The sequence below is a fragment of the Anas acuta genome, chromosome 2, assembly GCF_963932015.1.
Source record: "Anas acuta chromosome 2, bAnaAcu1.1, whole genome shotgun sequence".
Lineage (NCBI taxonomy): Eukaryota > Metazoa > Chordata > Aves > Anseriformes > Anatidae > Anas > Anas acuta.
In genome coordinates, this window is record NC_088980.1 from 34647129 (window position 1) to 34667364 (window position 20236).

A 20236-nucleotide genomic window follows, 5' to 3' on the forward strand; every position below is an offset into this window, starting at 1 on the left:
CCATATTTTCCTGCAATATTTAGCATTTTTGTTAAACAGTAGCCATGGCACAACCTTGTCTTGGGGCAGTCTTTTTTCTAGCACAGAGCCTAGACACTTTGCCTGAAGAAGGTAGGCTTCCATCTCCCAAAGTCTTCCCTTGCCTTCCTAGAGCTGCAGCAGTGACATAGCCTCCTAAAAGAGGCTGTGCCTTTCCTTAGGCTTCCTCCTAGGACAGAGGTCAGGGGGACAGCCATCTTTTTTGGCTGCTTTAACCTCTGACAGAGGGTAGGGCATGTTTTGTAAGGTAAGAAAAGCGAAAGGTGAAGATGTAGTTGAGAGGCAAGACACCAAACACAGGCCTGTGTCATGAGTTATACAGCAGAATACTTTGTATGCTGTTTTTTTTTTTGTTGTTGTTGTTTTGTTTTGTTTTGTTTTTTTGTTTTGTTTTGTTTTAATGTGCTTGTGTTCTTGAGTTACAGGTATTTAAAATAAAGATGTATAGAAAAAATTTGTTAAGTGTTGGCCAAGGACATTGGTGCAAAGACTCAGCTGGTAAGAAGTACTTCTAACGAGTCAGCAAAAAGCACCTGTGTCCTGCAAGACTTCCCTGCCTCTCGTCCATTTGCGTGTATCAACAAATAACCTGTGTGGGAAAGCAAACCGAGTATATCCAGGGGATAATGATAGTCACATTAACCATCACCAGTGAGCGCCTGCATTTGTGAGCAGCTAACTGAAACCTGCCCTTTAACGCTCGCTTACTCGCCAGGACTGCAGCGTTTCACATCCTACACAAGACAGCTCAGCAAAGCAGGAAGGACTCGGCTCTCTTCCACTTTCCAGCCCATGACGGACTTTGACCATAGAATTAACTAGTTCATTTTCACTATTTTCTCCTCACTCCACTCTGCCAAAATGCAATTAGACAAAGACACTGCATGCAGAGGCTGTTCCCTGCCAGAGGGCACTTTTGAGGAGACAACATATATTGAGGTTGTTTCAGGAGTTAAGAATCAAACGGTGATTTAAGGGGGAAATGTTGCATTAAGAAATGTTCCACGTTGCTTTACATTTGTCATTTGCATGTGCTCAGCTATTCCTTGGGTGGCTTGAGTTTCAGCAGTTATTACCTGCATTATTTTATCCAATTAAATTTGTCTGTGGAGGAGAAAAGTGAGGATTTTGGTGATGCAGTGGCTCTGGGGTTGGTGTCCATGTTAAGAGCAGTGAGAGCAGTGCAGGCAGCAGCAGCTGCAGCATGAGCGCTGGTGCAGGCAATGGGGAACTGGTTGCTCCTGTCCTCAGGGTAACCTTCCCAGTGACAGATGGAAAACAAAGAGCTGTCACCGGGTGGACAGGATGTGGCTAACTCTAAACGGCGTTACAGAATTTCTGTGGTTTTCAGTAACTGTACCTTCAATATGTTACTGAGTCCTGAGTAAAACGTCAGGAAGATTGAAGACTAGGTTGCATCTCAAAAGATGCTGAGAATTTGCTGAGCGCATGAAACTCTCACTGATTTTATTTCTGCAGAGGGCCAAAGAAGTCCTCACAGATTCAAATTCTTACAATATCTGGTAAGTTGAAAATCATGGTGGGCAAACGGCAAACAAACAAAATCACACATTGGAACTAGCTGTTCAATTCCTCACATATGTTACTGATTCTGTATGCAAAAAAAAAAAAAAAAAAAAAAAAAAGAGGAGGGAAAAATCAAACGTGCAGCCAGATCTCAAGGACAGCAGGAATCGGATCAGCAGTGGCAGTGAAGACCAGCTCCTGTAAAACCAGATCTTGCCCTGGGCTGGCAGGGAGCTCATTGCTATTGTCTAATATCATTGGATCCTCTTAAATAATCACATTTATTTTGGCTTGTACTGCAGGGAAGAAGTATGCTAACAGAAATCCAAAACTTCTGAGTAGAACAAAGATGAAGTAAGAGTTAAAGGATAAACATGAGAATTATATTGTTTGGTGGATGGTTGAGAAAGAAAAAAAGCAGAAGTATACAGGGGAGGTTGGTTCAAGGACCACTGTGTTCTCCTCTTTCTACTGCAGGTTTTTAGTTTAGGATTTCTACGCATTGCTGTAAACACATAATTTATGTGTTCCTATAGCAAGAAACAGAGACATATTCAATTATATTAGAATATGAAAATTTAAAAATGCAAATCCCATTTGCACTTATACCAGGGAAAATCTGAGCTAATACTCTAGAAGTGTGAAAGGAAATTCAATCCTGCTATATTTAATTTATGAGACATTCTAATATCATGTGACCTGGTACAAAGATAATAAAAAGAAAATTAATGCTAAATACTTATGCAAACACTAAAAGAGTATATGCAGTTACTTCATCCAATCTCTACATTTATGATGAATAGAAAATCTTCAATATCTGTGTTCAGAGCAATTGCTAGCTGCCTCCATGCAGGCAGAGAATACTTTATTTACAATTGTTCTCTTAAAATCTTCTAGGAATTGTGAAGAATTTTAAAATAAGAAAACTGCTCCAACACACTGTATCTTAGTGGTCTACAGGCATCTGCCTGTAAAAGCTGTGGAACTTAATTGGCAATAACAGTCTCTCTACAGCTTTTCTGGATCTAGAATGGTGTAGTCAGATTGTAATTTACAATCAGATTTCATTCAGCTGTTCAAAAGCCTTTAGGTCAAAGATTTATTAAATTCCAGAGGATTAAGTTTTAAGAGAAAATGAAATTGTATAATATACAGTACTCCTAGTACTCCTATTTATTGGAATCACCTTTCCATTACTGGTGACATCTTCAGTCCCCTGACTCTTGGACCTATTTAGCACTTAACTTTCACCCATCTCAAACTGTGTTCCTAACATGCCAATTTTAAGAGTATGTGCACATATGCATTAGATAGACTGAATTTCTTTTCTTTAGCCCCCAATCTGAGATATATTAAAGAAAGCAGAGGGATGTCCATTGACTTTATGGTGAACTAAATCAGTTGCAAATCATGGTAAAGCTTGTGCAAGTGGAAAATGGTTTTTCAACCTTAGATGTATCAAAGCACTCAGACATACAGCGACTATGCGAATGCCTGAGTCCTTTTATGAATAGTTGTTTTAGTCCAGGTCCATAAAAATAAATAGGCCTCCAACGCATGTAGGCTTGAAAATCCATATGCCTGGAAAATTAATGGAGTTGTGTGGGATACAGTTTAGTTTCTGCCCTAATACTGGGACAGTCTAATGGTTGTAGCACAGAACTTCCCAGAAATTATTACATCTGAACTGCTTCATGGTTTTAAGCAGAATGAGAATTGTGTAAATTAGAAATGAAAGTAGATGAAAAGTGTGACTTTGGTCCCCTCCACCCCACTCCAACCACATCTCTGAATAACCATTTTCCCCTAGCAGTGCTTCTGATTTGAAGTGGATCTGTAAAGACAGGACAAAGGTTTTGATTAATATTTCTTCCATTGTGAGCAGAGGTCTCTAAGCAGTGACTTTCCATCAGTAATTGCATGGGCAGAGTCAACAGTGGATCAGAGTGGGAGGTGTGGCTGCAATTGGATTCTTCACCATTCTCCTGTGGCCATATTCTGCTCTCAGTCCCCTCAGTAAAGATCTACAGAACTTATTTAGAAACTAAGGCAATATCTATGATTCTCATCTCCAAATCAGAACAGGTTAAGGTCCATGCACAGTCTGTTACCCATATTCTTCTCTGCACTGCACAAAGAGAGGCACTCCATTCTGTCCTGGATGCTAGTCCTTCACCAGTTTGTCTCCAAAGATATTGATGAGGGCAAAAACAGGCTGTGTGTTTGGTCACAGTCTTGACATTGCTTCAGGGTTGCACAAGGTGAAAGGACCCATTCTGTTCAGCAGCAGAGCATTACTACCCAGCTAGCCAGAGGAAAGCCTCACTGTCCTAAAACTGGGAAGTGGCTCCCCATCCACCTGTTGGTTCAGGTAGCAGAGAAATGTTAGCACGGAAGGCTGGCTTCTGCTTTGGCAGTGTCATTCCACCTAAAAACCCTAGGCTCTCATCTCCACTATGCAAGCCGAGGTTTCTTCTTCAGTGAAGAGTCAGGGGACCAGATCTGACACCTCTGTCCCTCAGGCTAAAGCAAAACACACATTCCTGTGAGAACTGAGTACTAAATCTGTTTTCTCCCAGCCCGTTTTCCCTGGCCAGGCAGTCTCGGCCCAGGATGGTTGGGGCTGTTTCTATCACGTAACAGATCCATACCTTCTTTTTGACTTTGCTCTGTGCCCATCCTGTTTATCTCTTCTGAACTGCATATTGTTTCCAGTTTAACAGCTCCTGCCAGCTGTTTTCTTTTGGTACCTTTTATTGCAGATAGAATTTCAAGGGCTTCCAGGGGAAGCTGCTGAAAGCACTGCAGCTCTCGGACTCACTTCAAAGCAACTTTCATCATTTTTCACGCGCTGTTTTTAGGACTCCTCTTCTGTTCTTTCCCCAAAACAGATTCTCTCAAAGATCACACTGGGAGATAGCACTATTTATGGCACTTCAGCGGGAGACATCATGTTTTTTGTCTGATTTGGACACATCCACTGTCCTGTAAAGGTTAACAACAGAGAAGTTTCCTCCCCCTCTCACTTGTAGTTTGTTGTTGGTAGGATTTTTCCAGAGGAATGGGTGGGAGGGAAGGTTACTGCTGGAATTTAGCTGCCAGGAGCCTGAGGGTCAACTTTAATTTAGTCAAACCTCCCATCATTAAAGAGATTGTAGCTTCTGCGCTGGACCAGGCAGACTCATCTGTGGGAGACCCTGGCTTCACACCAACGCTAATTGTGGCTGAATTATTCTTACAAGCTGTGAGGCTTTGTTGCTCAACTTAGAAGAGAGATGGACCATCAGTTTCGCAATTATCTCCGGCTGGAGAGCGGGAGGGAAAAGAAAATTCCTGCCTAACCCATGCCCTCAGTGAGCAGCCTGCTGTCCTCATCAGGCTGATGGCCCCAGGGCAGGGCTGCTGTCCTGGAGAACTGGAGCTGTATCCTGAAATGGGGTGAGAGGAAAAGGGACGCTGTCTGGAAAATAAAGGGTTGAATGGCTGTGTTGGGTGGGATAGGCCAGATCCAGCTATGACACAAAGGGCTGTAGCCCTGTGAGTTCAGTGCAGATACACTGATCCAATTGGGATGCTTTCAGGAAGACCAAATATAAATAAGCTTGTGGCGCCACATACTGTTACGTGAATCTTCTTGGGTAATGCATCACAGTTTGAGCCACTCAAAAACAAAACAAAACCAAACCTGCAACAAACAGCAAAGCACTATATATAGTTTTGTGTATTTAAATCCTTGCTATTCTGCTTGATAAATTTTCAGAAACCTCCTGGGCAATGCCCTGAACCATCTGATCTAACTGTGAAGCTGGCACATTCTTATGCAGGAGATTGGACTAGGTGACCTTCAGCAGTCCCTTTCAAATCAAACTAATCTCTGATCATACAAGGACATTAATTTCCTAGAATCCATACTTAAAACAATAAGATCTGTGGAGAATACCAGATGCCAAAAAGGGTAAGACTCCTTTCCCTTATGTTTTCTCTGTGGACAGGTATGTCTTGCAGATCTGTCTTCCATCTGATCTGTAAACCACCTACAATGCCACTGAAACTCCAGTAGTATAAAAGAGACTAAGGCTGGCTTGGTAGGCTTGTGAGGGCTATCTCCCTGTAGCCATTAGCACAGTAAAGAAGTTGGCAACAGTAGTGCACAGTCAAAATGCTGAGCCCTTTTCTCTTCTTGTGCATCCAAAGTTGAATAAGGAATCATTAGCTGAGAGCACAATCCCATATCTCTCTCTTCAATATGTATGGCCCAAAGTATCACAGGAAACATGTCCCCTTGCTACCTGTAAAGCCAAGAATAAATTTCTGTATTTTGTGTTACAGAGCTCTGCAAAGAACACAGCATCCAGTTAGGATACAGGGCCAGGACCGAAGCAGAACTTCCTGGGTGCTGTTATTGCTCCCTTGGTCATGGCTGCTACTTCTTCTTTGCTCTGAATTAACAGTTGCATGGAAGGTGTCATCCAGAGGTGCAAAGAGCTCCTTGATGAGCTTTGTCCCTGCCTCTGCACTTGGAACCATGAGTGCCTGATTGTCCATCTCTCAGTCCTCCTACTTTAATTCTGAAATAAATAAAAAAGTGAAAAGCGACCTCCATTTGTCCCTACTTGTCCACTATTCAAACAAATGAGCTTAACAATTACAGAACATCTTGTTGTTATAGCTACCAAATGTTCCTGAATGATATTGCCCACACACCCAAGTGGAAGACTGCCAAACATATCATAGGTATTTTTTTCCTTAAGTGTATAAAGCTGAAGGTCATATTCAAGTTAGTTGCTGGATTTGTGCCTTTGGGGCACTTTCTTTAGGTCATGTGAAAAGCAAAGGAAACCTTTTCCTGAATTATAGCTGCAAAGAGTGGAACAGAGGTTTAAGCTGAACTTGTGAGTTTGAGATGCTGTTTGCAGGCATGGGAAGGTGGTGTTGTGATGTGATAAAGGAGATGAATTTTAGAGGAAGTCCAACTTGCTATATGGGTTTGGAGCTCTTGAACTGTATTTAAAGCCTGACTACTGAGTTTCTGTGTGACCACAGTTTGTGAACCAGCTATCTACTGGGAATAAAATTTTACAACCTGCTTTGTAAATCTCTAAAAGTTTTCACCTCCAAATCTAAAACCGCAAAGAGTTTTTTTATGATCATTAATAAAATGCTGAAAACTGCATTATTTTGAGATTTTCCTGTTAATATAAACCCAGAACAGACCCACATTTTACTGGCCATTTGCCAGTCTGAAACAACCTTTTTCAGAAACACTGACGAACCTCTGGCAGAAAAACAGTTTTCTTGCTGTATAATCCCTTCATATACTATAGGATATAGATTACTGCAGCTATTTTCTTGCATAAATAAACAGCTGTAGGCAAAATATTACACAGAAATTGATGAAATTCACAGAAGCTATAAGCACACATTACGACTAATGGTGGCTTTTCCTGAGGAAAGGCAACAGAAGTATCATACTGGCAAATCTATCACATCATTGGACTATGAAAGTTGTAAGACATATTTGAGGATACACCAATATATTAAAAGAGGAGGCCTATGGCAATTGTAGAGACTACAAGAGCTTGTAGCCTAAGGCTTGCTCTGATTGCAAGGAAAAATGATCTTGTCTTCAATTTCTCAAGATACAAACCAAATGTCTTACAAATTGGTCACATTTCATTTAACTCATATTAACCTACATCATGTTGCCTGGGGGGTCAAAAGCATGTTTTTTTTTGTTGTATTTTTCTTTTTCCCTCTAGACTAGATCTCTTCTTTTGGCTGTAAAATATGCTGAAAGTTGTACAAGAGACATTTCGAAACATGCTTTTCATTACCAGTGTACTGTGTACAGTAATGCCTGCACAATCATGTTAATGTAGTTTGCTTCAAGTTCATGTAAATCAGGCTTGTGGCTTAGCACATTTCAGCTGTACTAGCACTGTAAGAGCTTTGGTCAAGAGAAGAGATGATATTGGACATGCTGGCATTGCTTTTTCTCACTCAAAAGGTATAAAGATCCCTTAAATGTAACAACCAACTCAATAAATGTCATGTTTATCAGGAATTTCCAAGCATCCTAATGCAGATCATGCACAGTACTGTAATTTAGCCTCCAAGGAACAGCTGTTAGGACTGGAAGGTAAGCACTTTTCTTCTAACTAGTTTCCCCACGAAGCACTGCAAAGCATTCACTGAAAGCTGAATTAGATGTTGCAGACTGATAAAGAAGGGCTTACACCATTTTAGAATTAAATTGTCCATATTTTGTATGGTTGGGGGAAAAAAAACTTGCTCTACTTCATGCCATGAAAAATAGAGAACCTCCTAAATTTCTCTTTTGGCCTCTAATATCTGAGAGAAAGAGGTCACTTCCTTATGCCTGTAGTGAGGAAAAATGTATGGATTTAGCACACCTTCACTCTCTTTTGCAAACGCCAGCTTGACCAAGTCCTTGGCCAGCTCCCTGCTCACTGCAGCAGGGTGGGGGAGAACAGGGCTCGGCCCCCTGATGTGACAAGGCGTATTTGCCTTTAGCCCAGGCAAAGGTTTCACCTGCTCCCACTGCTTCTTGATAAAACAGTCAGCGCATGAAACCATCATCGCCACAGATACGAACAGATGCGGAGAGGAAAACGGCAACAACAGCAAACATTATGTTCCTCCCAGAGCGGTGCTCCTGTCGCTGCCCGTGCCACATCTGTGTTTTTGAAGGGAAATGTCATAACACTGCTAATCAATAAGGAGACTGACAGGACCATTTGTCACGAGCGAGCCCAGCACTGCAGCTGTTGTTGTAGCCATCCCCTTGCTGGGCTGTGCAACGAGGGGCCAAGGGAAGGACCCAATTATTTGCTCCCAGCGCGCGCGGGTTGGAGGGCAGCTCCGGCCAGCTTGCCAATGCGCCGCCCGAGCCTTGCAGCAGTTGGGCTGAAGGCACGGGCAAAAAGCCCTGGCAGGAAGTATAGGGTTTCGAACAATGGGATGTAAAAGACACCAGACACCCTGCGAGGGAGAGAGGGTCCTGGGTGTTGGAGGAGCCCGTTGACCTTTAATCCCCAGGGCGCTCTTGCATATGCATCACGTTTGAACTGCAGATGTTCCTCGCTGCTCCACCGACCAGGGAGACAAGCTGCTGATCTTATGGAGGAGGAGGCAGGGCTCGGGGAGAAGTTAATGAAGACTTTAAGCCGTGGGTTGCAATTAAAATGGCCCGGCGGTGTGAGCGTGGGGGGAGGAGGGGTCGCTAAGCTGCTGCAGCTGCTCTGCCTGCAGTAATGGCTGAGAGCTAATGTCCTCCACAATGAGGGCAGTCGTGCATGCCGGGGGGCTCCTGGCAGGGGTGACAAAACTGAGCTGCCCTTTCCCACCCCATCAAAATAATTCTTAAATTAGGAAATTTATCTTAATCTGATGGCCTATCTGGAGGTCGCACTGCCACAGATAATGCCTCGCCACTTTCCCCTAGACAGCTGACCAGTAAATCGAAAATGAATAAATATCGATGTGGCCAGGCACAGGGAAACACCCCTTCTTTTGCAGACCACAACCTGCTTTTTCACAGGCAGTTTGGCCCTCAGCGTAGTCCCCACAAGGAAAGAAATCTGCCTCCAGCAAAACAGATATCTGCCTCTCCGTACCTTAAAACAGCCAATTAATATAAAATCCACACATCGCTTACGGCATTTGTATCCAACCGACAGAATGCCTGCAGTCTTAAAATGACATCGGTTCCAGCTTGGATTAGACTTCTGAAATACCTCTACTGAGACACAAATATAATATTGATTCCCTGAGAGGCTCTTGAGTTTAACAGAAAATGCTCATTTCATTAACTAACTGCGAGGACAGGATCCTCGCTCAGTGTCACCTTAGCTGCACGAGATCCCACCTGAATGCCGTGTCCTGAAAGTCAGGTTCAGATCCTATTGCTCAAGCTCAGCAAAGTACAGCCACGCTCTATTTTGCAACCTAGGTTTCTTCTCAGTGAAAAGTGATTTTTTTCTCTTATTAACCATGTTTTGAAAAAAAAAAATAAAAAATGAATTGTCAGATCTGGCAGTATTTTGTTTCCAGAACTTCTTGTCCCAAAACAAAGCATTCCCATAAGGTTGAAGTGGCCCACGTGAGTATTTCTGGAATGGAGTATTTTCAGTTTTCATTTGGAAATGATTTTTCCCACATGCACTTCATTGTTATTATTTTCACACAAAAGCACATCGACAAGTTTTCAAAGGGTAGACTTGGACCATAATGCTTTGATTTCATAACAGCAGAAAGTTTTGATTGACCTGAAGTAACATTTTATTGAACCTCCATTTTCCACAGAATTTCACTTGCACACAAATATTTCCATTTTTTTCAGGAACTGGAAAAACATCTTCCCCCATGGAAAGGTCTGGTTTGCCTTGATCTTAGAGTCCACCCCCAGAAGCGGTTCTCCACCTTACAGACCAGCACTGCCCACCTCTACAGCCTTCACCTGACTGCAAAACCTTCACCCCTGCAAAACCATGGGTATTGGGTTCCTGGGCCTCACACACCACCACCAAGGTTAAATCCATTAATACTGGGAGGTCTAATCAGAATGCATGATGTGCTACACAAATGGCCAGGCTTGAATAATTTGTCAACATATTTGTCATTTCTCATCTTTTTAAACATGCTGCACGTTCAGGCATTTGAATTCTAGCCTGGTGGTCTAAGAAGTGGTCATATATAAGAGATGAAATTTTGAAGAAAAGAGGTAGGTCAAGAAGGTTGAATTCATTTTAAAGAATAATATAGTTTCCACAACAATATATCTCCTGTAATTTACTGTCTCGATTCCCATAATGCTCCCATATCCCTTTTTCTTTCTGCAGTTCCAGTTCACTGAAGAACTCAAACACATGCTTTGATTGACAGTGCAAATGGTAATATTTTTTGCCTTCATTGTAAACCTATTATTTAATTTATCTGTTAGAGTTTTATTCTTTTTTTAACAGAGTACTAGTGACTATAAAGTTTAATTGACCTTTTCGCCAATAAATACATCATTGCTGGTTTCAGTGGGGATTCTACTTTTATCTGCCAATAAAAAGCTGAAGGAAACCTTTTAACTACACTCCTTCCTCTTCCCTTTCCTCATCTCTTTAACCTCTCCTCATGAACCAGGATCCTGGAAGAAAAAAAACATCCAGAGGTGGAATGAGCTCTTCTGTGTGTGTGTAAATCAGGTTTACATCAGTGAAAAAAATGGGGTTACATTGGTTTAAATTAGCCACGTGGTAAATTCTGCCTTTCAAAGTAGTGATGTAAGTGGAATTTTGGAATTTTATCCTTGGGCTTGGTTCCCATCTCAGTTGCACCGGGCTTTGAAACTTCAGGGACTTTGATGGCATGCTCATGCTTCAAGCAGTTGGAGAAGACAGCAGGATCAGGCTGAATATCTTTGAAAATGGGAAATGTAAACGTAAGTGTAAATCAAAAAAACATCAATCATGAAAAATCGATGATTTTCATGATCATCAATTGATCTTTTTATTGAAATTATAAAAAAGAGAGTATGCTTTGCAGATTTACTTTTTTTTTTTTTTTTTTTTTTTAACCAGAGGTACATGATTAACACAAACATTAGAGCCCAGCAGAGTATCAGTGAGATTTTCGAAAGGCCAGCCAGCTGCACTTAACCAGAACAGGCTGATGTGGCTCCTGACTGTTTTTGGACAGCTTGTATCCTCTTTGCTTTCTTGTCTCCCTGATTTAAGACTATCACCTGGCAGATTTTTATTTTCCCTCCAAGCACTTGAGGCCAAAACCATTAGAGATAAAGAAAACAAAACTTGGTTTGGATATCTCAGCTTTTCTGTTTATCTGGCTCTGGAAGTAAGACCATCTGACCAGAGAAAAAGATAAGTCTCTTTCTCAAGCCCTGGAGTTTGTTAAGGAAACTCATATGCAAGAAAGGTGGTGAAGCTGAACTATATGTAAATTTGCTGTCTGAGAAAGATTTTCTTATGCAGTCATAAGTATCTACAGCTAAGACACTGGATTTTCATTTGAGTTTCTTTTTTTTTATTATTATTTTTTATTTTATCTGACTTAACTAGCCCACTCAGGTTTTCTAAGGGCTTGTATTCAGGAAAGAAAATTTGTATAGTAACTGAGTAGGTAGGAGAAGTAACCAACAGCCTCTGAACAGGCATACACAGTATGTGTCATACCACCATAAAATTGTGTGCCCTTCTGGGTAGAATTCATAACGGTTTTGCTCTGCCATGTGTCTGGCACAGTTCTGATTGCTTGATAAGTAGCAAACTAACATATATATTACATTATATATCACATATGCATACCAAATGCATGAGAAAAGCCAAATTGGACAGTGGATTTTCCCTTCTTTTTGGCAATGGTTGCCATCCCAAACAAGCATGGAGTTGAACCATCACTTTCCCTTTTCTTCTTCCCCTTTTTCTTTCTTTAATTCCTTCTTGTGAGTAGAAGCAATTAAAATGAAGAGCAACTTGCCTGAAGGTGAATCTGGTGGTGGGCTGACCTCAATGAAGGGCACCTACTCTGGTTATTAATAAACTTCTGTGTACAGTAATCAGAATAACACATCTTTTATGCACCGTGGGATTGCTACCTCATGTGAGAAGGGCTTCTTCAATAGTGGTGTTTTGGGGAGCTGGAATAGAGTTCCCAATGCACCAAACCTTGGCTGTAACAGTGACTGCTTGTTCAGAAACCCCTGACTTTTCACCAGCCAGCCAGAGAATACTCCTTAACAATACAGTCCCAGAGAGAGATGTGTTAATAGCAGAGGACAGAGTTATTATGTTTTGCACTGTAACTCTGGTGCAGTTTCAGAGAGTGCTGGTATCAGCCTCAGGCAAACAGGCAGGCATCATAGCTACACTGGTTTTACTGGAGAAGCCCAGCTGTGATGGGCACTGTGGAGACAGGGAGGATGGACATGTAACCCATCTTAGACCTGCAAAGTGACTCTGCTTCTGTAACAGATTTCATGCCATGTTTTACCGTCCAGTTAATGGTGTAGTGGAAATCAAACACAGGCAGTAATGAACTGACTGCCTGGGGATGGGTTAGAGTCTCTTTTCATCTAAGGAAAAATACAGTAGTACATCTTCAAAATGCTTTTCAGTGTTATTGCAATATTTTTCCTCCATCTTTCCTATGGGCTGGGAATAATTAATCCTAAATGTGTCTATAATCTAATTAAGCAGGCTTGCATAAGTATGGGAACCCCTTTCCTGTATGTTATACTGCAGAGTAAGTAACCAATCTTAGCCTATTTGTAGAAAATTTTATATACACTTTTCCCTTGACTACAAACTTAAGTGATACCGGTCTGGTTTCTTTTCTGTTGATCTGGCAGGCCTCTTGCTCTTGCAAACCAAAAATAATAAATTTTGTTCTCTTCCAGAAGTGACTCATTGACTAATGTGTCTTAACACAGACATGCTATATTCTTTTACAGCTAGAGTCCGGGTGGAGGTGGCTGTGGCTCTCTTCAGATTAAGCCTGTCTCCTTTCATCATATTAGCTTTAATGCACTGAGGTGTTCCTAGGACAACTTGTCTCTTCTTTAGCATCATATTAGCCATGAAAAGAAGCTCTGCTAAGCAGTGATGACAACCTATGAGAGCTTTTTCTGATGCTAGGGGAGACAAATTAGAGGAGGAAACTGCTTCAAGATCATTCAGCAAGGTGTTCGACTCTGGCCTTGATCCACAGAGGCAGAAGTGCAATTGCTTTAACTTCAAGCACACAAGTATTTGATTTCAGTAGGACTATACAGGCCTGTAACATACATGAGTATGTGAAGATTTTCTGGTTCTCACAACTTGTTAAAAAAAAAAAGAAATCCTCTGTGATTTCCTTTTCTTTCAGGCTACCTACCAAAATCTCAGTTCATTAAACAACTCCTTGCTGTTCTGGCAAGTGACATGATGTACATACAGCTTGAGCCCCAGAGTCTTGAATCTGTGTCTGACTTGGAAGTATTTCTATTTTCACGCTCAGCTCCAATTCACCTCCGGAGATTCATTCTTCTTTTCATTCTTTTTTTTTTTTTTTTTTTTTTCCAGTTCTGTGCTTCTCCTTTTTTAGAAACAGCTCTGAGACTTGCAGCAATAATGCACAAAAACAGTGGAGTTCCTGTAAAATTCAGGTGTTCCACTTTTCCATAGCAGAGCATTTTGTAAAATAGGCTACAAATATATACAAAGCTCTTAATTTTATTTTACAGTAATAGGAAGGGAGGGGGAAAGACTTTCAAAGACCAAGCAGCTTCTGTTCTGACAAATGTGCTGGTTTGGAAGTAATGTGACTGGTGACCTCATGCCATTAACTTCATTGAGATTGCACCTGAATCTACCACTTCATCTCATTAATGTTGCACTAAAATGCACTAAACATTTTACTATCCTCACATCTGCCTTTCACAGATGAGCATAACTGTTTTACATGGCTGAGGAACAGCTCAGTGTCTTCCTGCCACAAGATGGCAAATATTGCTCTGGATAAACAGAGATTGCCTGAGGATAATTGCAAAAACTTCCATTTGTTCCACTGATGTGGCTGGGCAGTCTTTAGGACAATGCTGATTTTCTTTCTGTGTTCAGAACCTTATTTTGTGAAGCTTTCCTATGTCAACTAGAATGACGAAAACAATACAACATCTTTTCCAGTTTTCTCTGAATAGTGATGGCAGCTAGTCTCTGTAGGCAAGTCTTTGTGCCTGTCTCCCAAATGTTTCTGCACCAGGCAGGCATGTAGTGAGCTACTGGAGTGCTTATGACATGCTTATGTCAGCGTGGGCTTTCTGTGGGATGGCAATGTTGTGGACAAGTTACTTGAAGAGGACTGAGATATTTGCATTTAAAATTAAATACACGTGAAAACATGGGCCACAATATTTTCAAGCTTGTTACAGAGGGAATAAAGCCTTAAATCAGAACTACGGGGATTCATGAGCACCAGAACAGGACACTTCCTGCGGGTGTGAGCTCTGGTTTCTGAGCTCTTTAATGCTTACTTACTGCTTAATCTGTGCCAGCTGAAGCAGGGAAATCTCTAGTGACAGACACAGTGAACACATTAGTACCTGCCACCTGCGGTCCTTCCACTATTACCCTGCTTGGCAGGGACGCCTTCTCCCGTCTTGCAGTGAGCCCTGCAGTGAGCTCATCTTCTGCCTCTTCAGACAGTCTCAGAGAGATGCTAACTCTGCATCTGCACACGTGCAAGTAGAAGAGTATAGAAAGATGCAGTAAGTAAATATTCACAGCAAATAGAAATATCAAAGTATTTCTTTGATGTTGGAAACTCTTCCCATGACCATAACTCTCCCATGCACATAACTCTCAACAACTGAAGTGACAAGATGCTTGACAGTCAATGTAGGCAAAGCCAAGGCTAAATTTAACGGGTATTATCAGTCTATCACAGAGGAAAATGGGCAGTGGTACCAGTCCATAATCACAGAGCACATTTCCTGGCAACTATCTACTCTATCTTGCCATTCTTGGTACTTTTAACAGAAGTAAGTGGTTGACAGAAGGGTAGAAGAATAAAAGAAGTTTGCAGCAGTTTGCTAACTTGAGCTACCGGTAGTATTTGCTATATCTGTATCCTTTTCATAATCTAGATATTTATATCTTTGTCATTTACTAGGCAGCTTCTAGGAGTGAAGTCTATTCAATGACAGGCCCTCTGGGTATTCAAAGCCTGGGGCCATGGTACCCACAAGAACCTAAGCCATCCAGATGGGTGAAGGAGGCTCCTTGTCCCACTGTACAAGGAAATGAGGTGCTCCCAAGGGCAGCATACTCTCCCGTCTCCCTGGAAGAGTAAATGATGAGCCTTGATGTTCCTTCATCCTTCTGGAGATGCTGCTGAAGAAAGCTGCAGGGGCCAAATGAGGCTGTGAGGACTGGGAAAAGCATCCCTAGGATCAGAGAAGAGCTGCCAGGGGACAGGTTATATTGCAGGCACACAGGGATCCCTCACAGTTACGGCAGTGGGCATCTCCATAACAATTTTCCCCATCATAGCATAGTCTAACAACTGAGATATTCCCACCATTTTGGCAGTTTTTTGACAAGTTGCTTCCAATTAACTTTCTTGCCTTCCTTCTCTAGAAGATCTCTCAGACGAAACAGCCTAATCTTCTCAGTTAACATAAGAGCAACTTTTTCAACCAATCTCTAAACTCCTAAGAGCACTATAATATTGCTACAAAGCTCAGAAAAATATCCCTCAAGGTTTCTGAAATGGGTTTCAGGATAAATAATTCACTCGAACTGTCTTCCCCTTTTTCTGGCAGACTCAGCTCAAACATGAGTCCAAACAGAGATATTAGACTAATCACCAGCTCCTGGGAACAGAAACTTTCTCCCTCTTCCAAATACACCAATCCCTATTTGCCTACCAGCCCTTTTTCTTACACAGGAATCTCAGCTGGAAATAATTGGCAGCCTGCACAGCTTCTGCTTGCTGCAGCTTTTAACCCTCAGCTTTCCTGATCAGACTTTGGGAAGTATTCTCATTCTCATTCCAAGCAGTGTTTAAAATCAGCAAATGAATACTTTAATTCCAGAGAAAGGCAAGGGTTTGGGTTCTAGATTTTTGTTTTTCTGCTGTAGATCCTTCTGCATGTTTAGAGTTATGTGAAGCTAGGATAACCTGATTATGAGCTTCTTTAGGAGAGATATTAGAAGCCTGAGGCTCCAGCAGGCTTTGATCAATACACTTTACAAAGGACTAATCCAATCAGGCACCACAGTAGAGAAAATGCAGGAATATATACTGTCAGTGAACAGGACAGAAAGACTGTAACATTCATCCTGGTACCAGAAATATTGCCAATGCTGCTGATAGGGAAGAAAATCAATATAGGATAATGCATGGGCACTATATTACTCCTGCTTTACGTAGTAGCTGTGTCACTGAGTTATCTCCTCCCCATGAGGAGTGAATGTTAAAAGGGCAAGGGGGGAAGGAGAGAAATATGTTGCAAGGACTTGAATGTGCCTGTCTTCTGCTTGCTGTGTCTGCAGGTCTACTCTCACCAAACACAGCTAATGCTGGTATAGACATAGACACCTTGCTGATAATCTGGCTTTCTGGTTAAGTTTTTCTAGTCTACAGAAATAGGTTCAGTTAGTCCAGCACACCATATTATCTCAAGCTGAACTTTCAGCTACTGAAATATTTCTTCTTTGAATGCAAACTTCTCAAGGTTGTGCTCTATTTGACTTGCTCTAGCAGTAACTATTTGCACAAAAATGTTCCAGAATCAGGTGCTCTACAGATACATAGAAAACCAACAGGTAGTAAAATGGAGACAGGTTTATGTGGTTATCTGTCTATACATAATGTCCTGTTTTGCAGAGCACTCCTATGGTAACAGTCACCCAGAAGAAATGAGGCCAGATGCTGCTGCTTTAGAGTAATTAACATTACCGTGGAGCCTAGCAGCACTAGTTGCATTTCTTGTTACTTCTCCATTGCAGGCAGCTCATATGCAGGACTTATATGTTATCCTTATACCTTCCTATGGCTTGGACCCAAAGGTGGGGAAGGTACTAGCTCAGAGGGTCTGGGAGGTGAGGTCTATTTTAGCATCAGGCGAGGGGCTCAGAGTATGTGTGCCTTAAAGGAGAGACACCTGGGAGGCAGTTTTCACCAAGAGTCCTAGGGTTTAGCTGTAATCACGTCTGCCTGTTGGACCAGCCAAGAGCAGTGCATCCCAGTGTAGCACTGCCTCTGTACAACCTGGGACACAAGAACCACAGACTTCTTCTGGTGGGCACTTATGGACAGGTCCATCCCATCCTACTGCTTGGGTTTGTTCTCATCCCACTCATGAAATCACAGAGACACCTACGGCAATGTTAGGACCTCATCAGTGACCCCCTGAAAGTCAGGTTTGAGTTCAGGGGAATTTGGAGCAGTAGCCAGAATAGAGTAATTTCCTATTGTGTTTTGGAAATGAAATTTACTCAGCATTTTGTGCCCTTCTGCTAATTAAAAGACAACTGTATGCACTTTAATTTATATTTTCAGAAGTTTTCCTGCTGGAGAACTGATGTATTTAGTTTGCCTCATCATTATCATCATGACTATTACTCTTATAGCCCTGATTTGCTAATGGAAAAAGCCCTTTGCCCCTTGTATTCTCACACCTGAGTTGTTTAGGGAAATAAAACCTTATGTTTGAAAATAGGCTGTGCCCTTCTGAAATGTGGTGATATAATTAATCCAAAAGTTAAAGAAAAAAAAAGTGATAAAACAATAGTAAGTCAACAAGTCTGCAGAGCAGAGATAGTGCTATCACTTACTTAAATTAGAAAAGAATTTCTTAGGCCCAATAGGAAAAAAATGGTAGATGAAAAAAAGCTTCATGTTTTTAAAGATGTATGTCACAAATTGTGCTTTTGTTCCTAAATTTTCTCACAAAAGTTAGAGAGCACAGCTCTGATAAACTGCTTTATGTTCCCTCAAGGCAGATTTTTTTTTCTCTTTAGGACAAAAAGCCAACGGAATACACTATTGAAGCATTAGATCAGTGCCCACATCTAGCTAGGCTTTGAAAAATGAAAGTACGCAGCAACACTAGCCTTTAAAAACCCGTGTTTAAAAATTTCAGATATAACAGGATGAGGATAAAGGTAATGGTCTGAAAGCATTTCAATAGAGAGAAAAGACTCTAATGTCTGACAACAAAATGTTGATGAAAATAAAGATAATCACAGAAAGGTGATTAGTATACTACCAAAAAAAAAATAAATAAATAAATAAAAAGAAGTGACATCATTTTGAAAAGGAAAAGCAATTCTAATTCTATTAGACCAGGCTTTTACAATATTTTGCTGCTAGCTTTGCAGAAATATACAAGAGTATACTGCTGGTATGTATTGTCTTCAGTGCTTGATAAAAATTTAAAATACTATATAGACCTATGGATAGGGTTGATTGCATGTTATTTCCTATTTTTTGTTTCACTTTATGTTGGTGAATTGTATAATCAGGATATTTCATCTGATTTTCTTTTTCCCAGTCTGCACAATAAGTACATTTCAAACCAAGTTTGGTATTCACTTCCTGATTTTTTTGGAGGTCATTCAAAGACAATATCTACATTGTCATCTCATTTCATTCTTTGAGGAGAATCTATTTTGTTTGCACCAGCAGAGATCTCCCACTAAGGTACAATAGAGAAGAACATTGTCCTACTGTGATTAAAGCTGTATTCGGGGCAGCAGTTCCATTTGGCAAAGGATTTTGAGACTTTGACCTTTGTCTTCCACTCAGATTGCAATTGCCTCCTCCCCCGCCCCCAAATGCATGAGTTGTCTTTGAAATAAGAGAAAAGCAAAACAAAACAATGTTTTCAGGCAGGTCAATAATCTTTTTTCCTTTTTTTTTTCTTTTTTTTTTTTTTTAACAGCCTTGAAACAGTTAATGCTGGATGAGATATTTGTGGAGCAGACAAATGTTCATAAGGAAGAAACTCAATGTGAAAATGCTCGGTGAAAGCAAGCTATTTCCCAGACAGGTGTCACTGGGAGAAGACCTCTGCTATGGGCTATTTCCCACCAGTTCGTTGGCTTGGCTGACAGGACACTGAAGCTTCAGAGAACTGCAGTTTCTGCACTATGCAGCTCCTTTCAAAGCAGGACAGGAGCCCTGAGGGGGTTCGTGCTCCTTAGAAGCCCTGGGAGTTTTAGAAACCCCTGGGAAGGTTGGTTCAGCTCTGCAGCTGAGTGTCTGGACACTGTTAAGTCCTTGGCTCGTGCTAGAGTTATCAGGGCTCCCAGGGTCTCTGCATGAAAGAGTTTCCTCTAGACAGAGGTGAGAGGGAGCCAGGTGCCTGCAAGCCCTGGAAGTGAGTGAGTGAATCAGCTGCCTCTGGGAACACACTCTCTGGAGCGTAAGCACTCTGAATATGTGTGACAAAATGATTAAATTATATCTAAATGAGACCCTGTCTGACTTTCCCTAGGTAAATTGAATGACTATCCTTCATGCTGAAAGAGATTCCCTTCTCACCCCGAAGTGGCTGTATTTATCATGGATCAGACGTTCTGAATTTTGAATAGTGATACTTATAAAATTCATATTGAAAAGAAAATCTTTTTTAATTTTATTTATTTATTTTATTTTTCAAATCGAGACATCAAAAATCTTATGTAAAATGTTGAAAACGTAGTACAAAAAATATTTCCTGTTTCTCTCCAAAACCTTATTTTTGCCAACTCAGATGAGTTTTGTGAAACATTTCATATTTGATGAAATTGCATATCTTGAGGGAGTGATAGCCTGCCAAAGTTTTGGGGTCCAACTCTAACTGCATCTCTGTCAGCCACAGCCACGCTGGGACTTAAGAAGGGCTTATCTGGGCAAAATGCCATGGGTGGAAAATCCCATAGATTTCTGTTTCTTCCATGGGATTCATCTGGCTGGTGAGAGGAAAATGGAGCTCACTTTGTATCCAAGCCTGGAGGTTTGATTTACCTCTGCAGAACCCTTGCAAATATATTTGGAGCCGCGTGGGTTTAAGTCAGTCCGGCAAGACACAGCTCATGCTGGCATTTGCCCAGGAAAGTATTTAAGCACATGCTTTAAGGAAAGCATGTGATTAGTCCCGTTGAGGGCGGCTGGA

The 20236-nt window shown here is 41.3% G+C and overlaps 1 long non-coding RNA gene across 2 annotated transcripts in view; it reads left to right on the top strand.

The window, feature by feature from the left end:
- The window catches only part of LOC137852463 (uncharacterized), a 33019-nt gene extending 13300 nt beyond the window's left edge, over positions 1-19719 (top strand). Inside the window, exons 2-5 of one of the 2 annotated variants that reach the window (XR_011093851.1) lie at positions 9929-10116; positions 10241-10309; positions 10428-10478; positions 19022-19719. This is a non-coding gene — a long non-coding RNA (uncharacterized lncRNA). Of the gene's footprint in view, positions 1-9928; positions 10310-10427; positions 10479-19021 lie in introns of both variants that reach the window. The other variant, XR_011093850.1, reaches the window with a different exon arrangement.
- Positions 19720-20236: the final 517 nt, after the last annotated feature.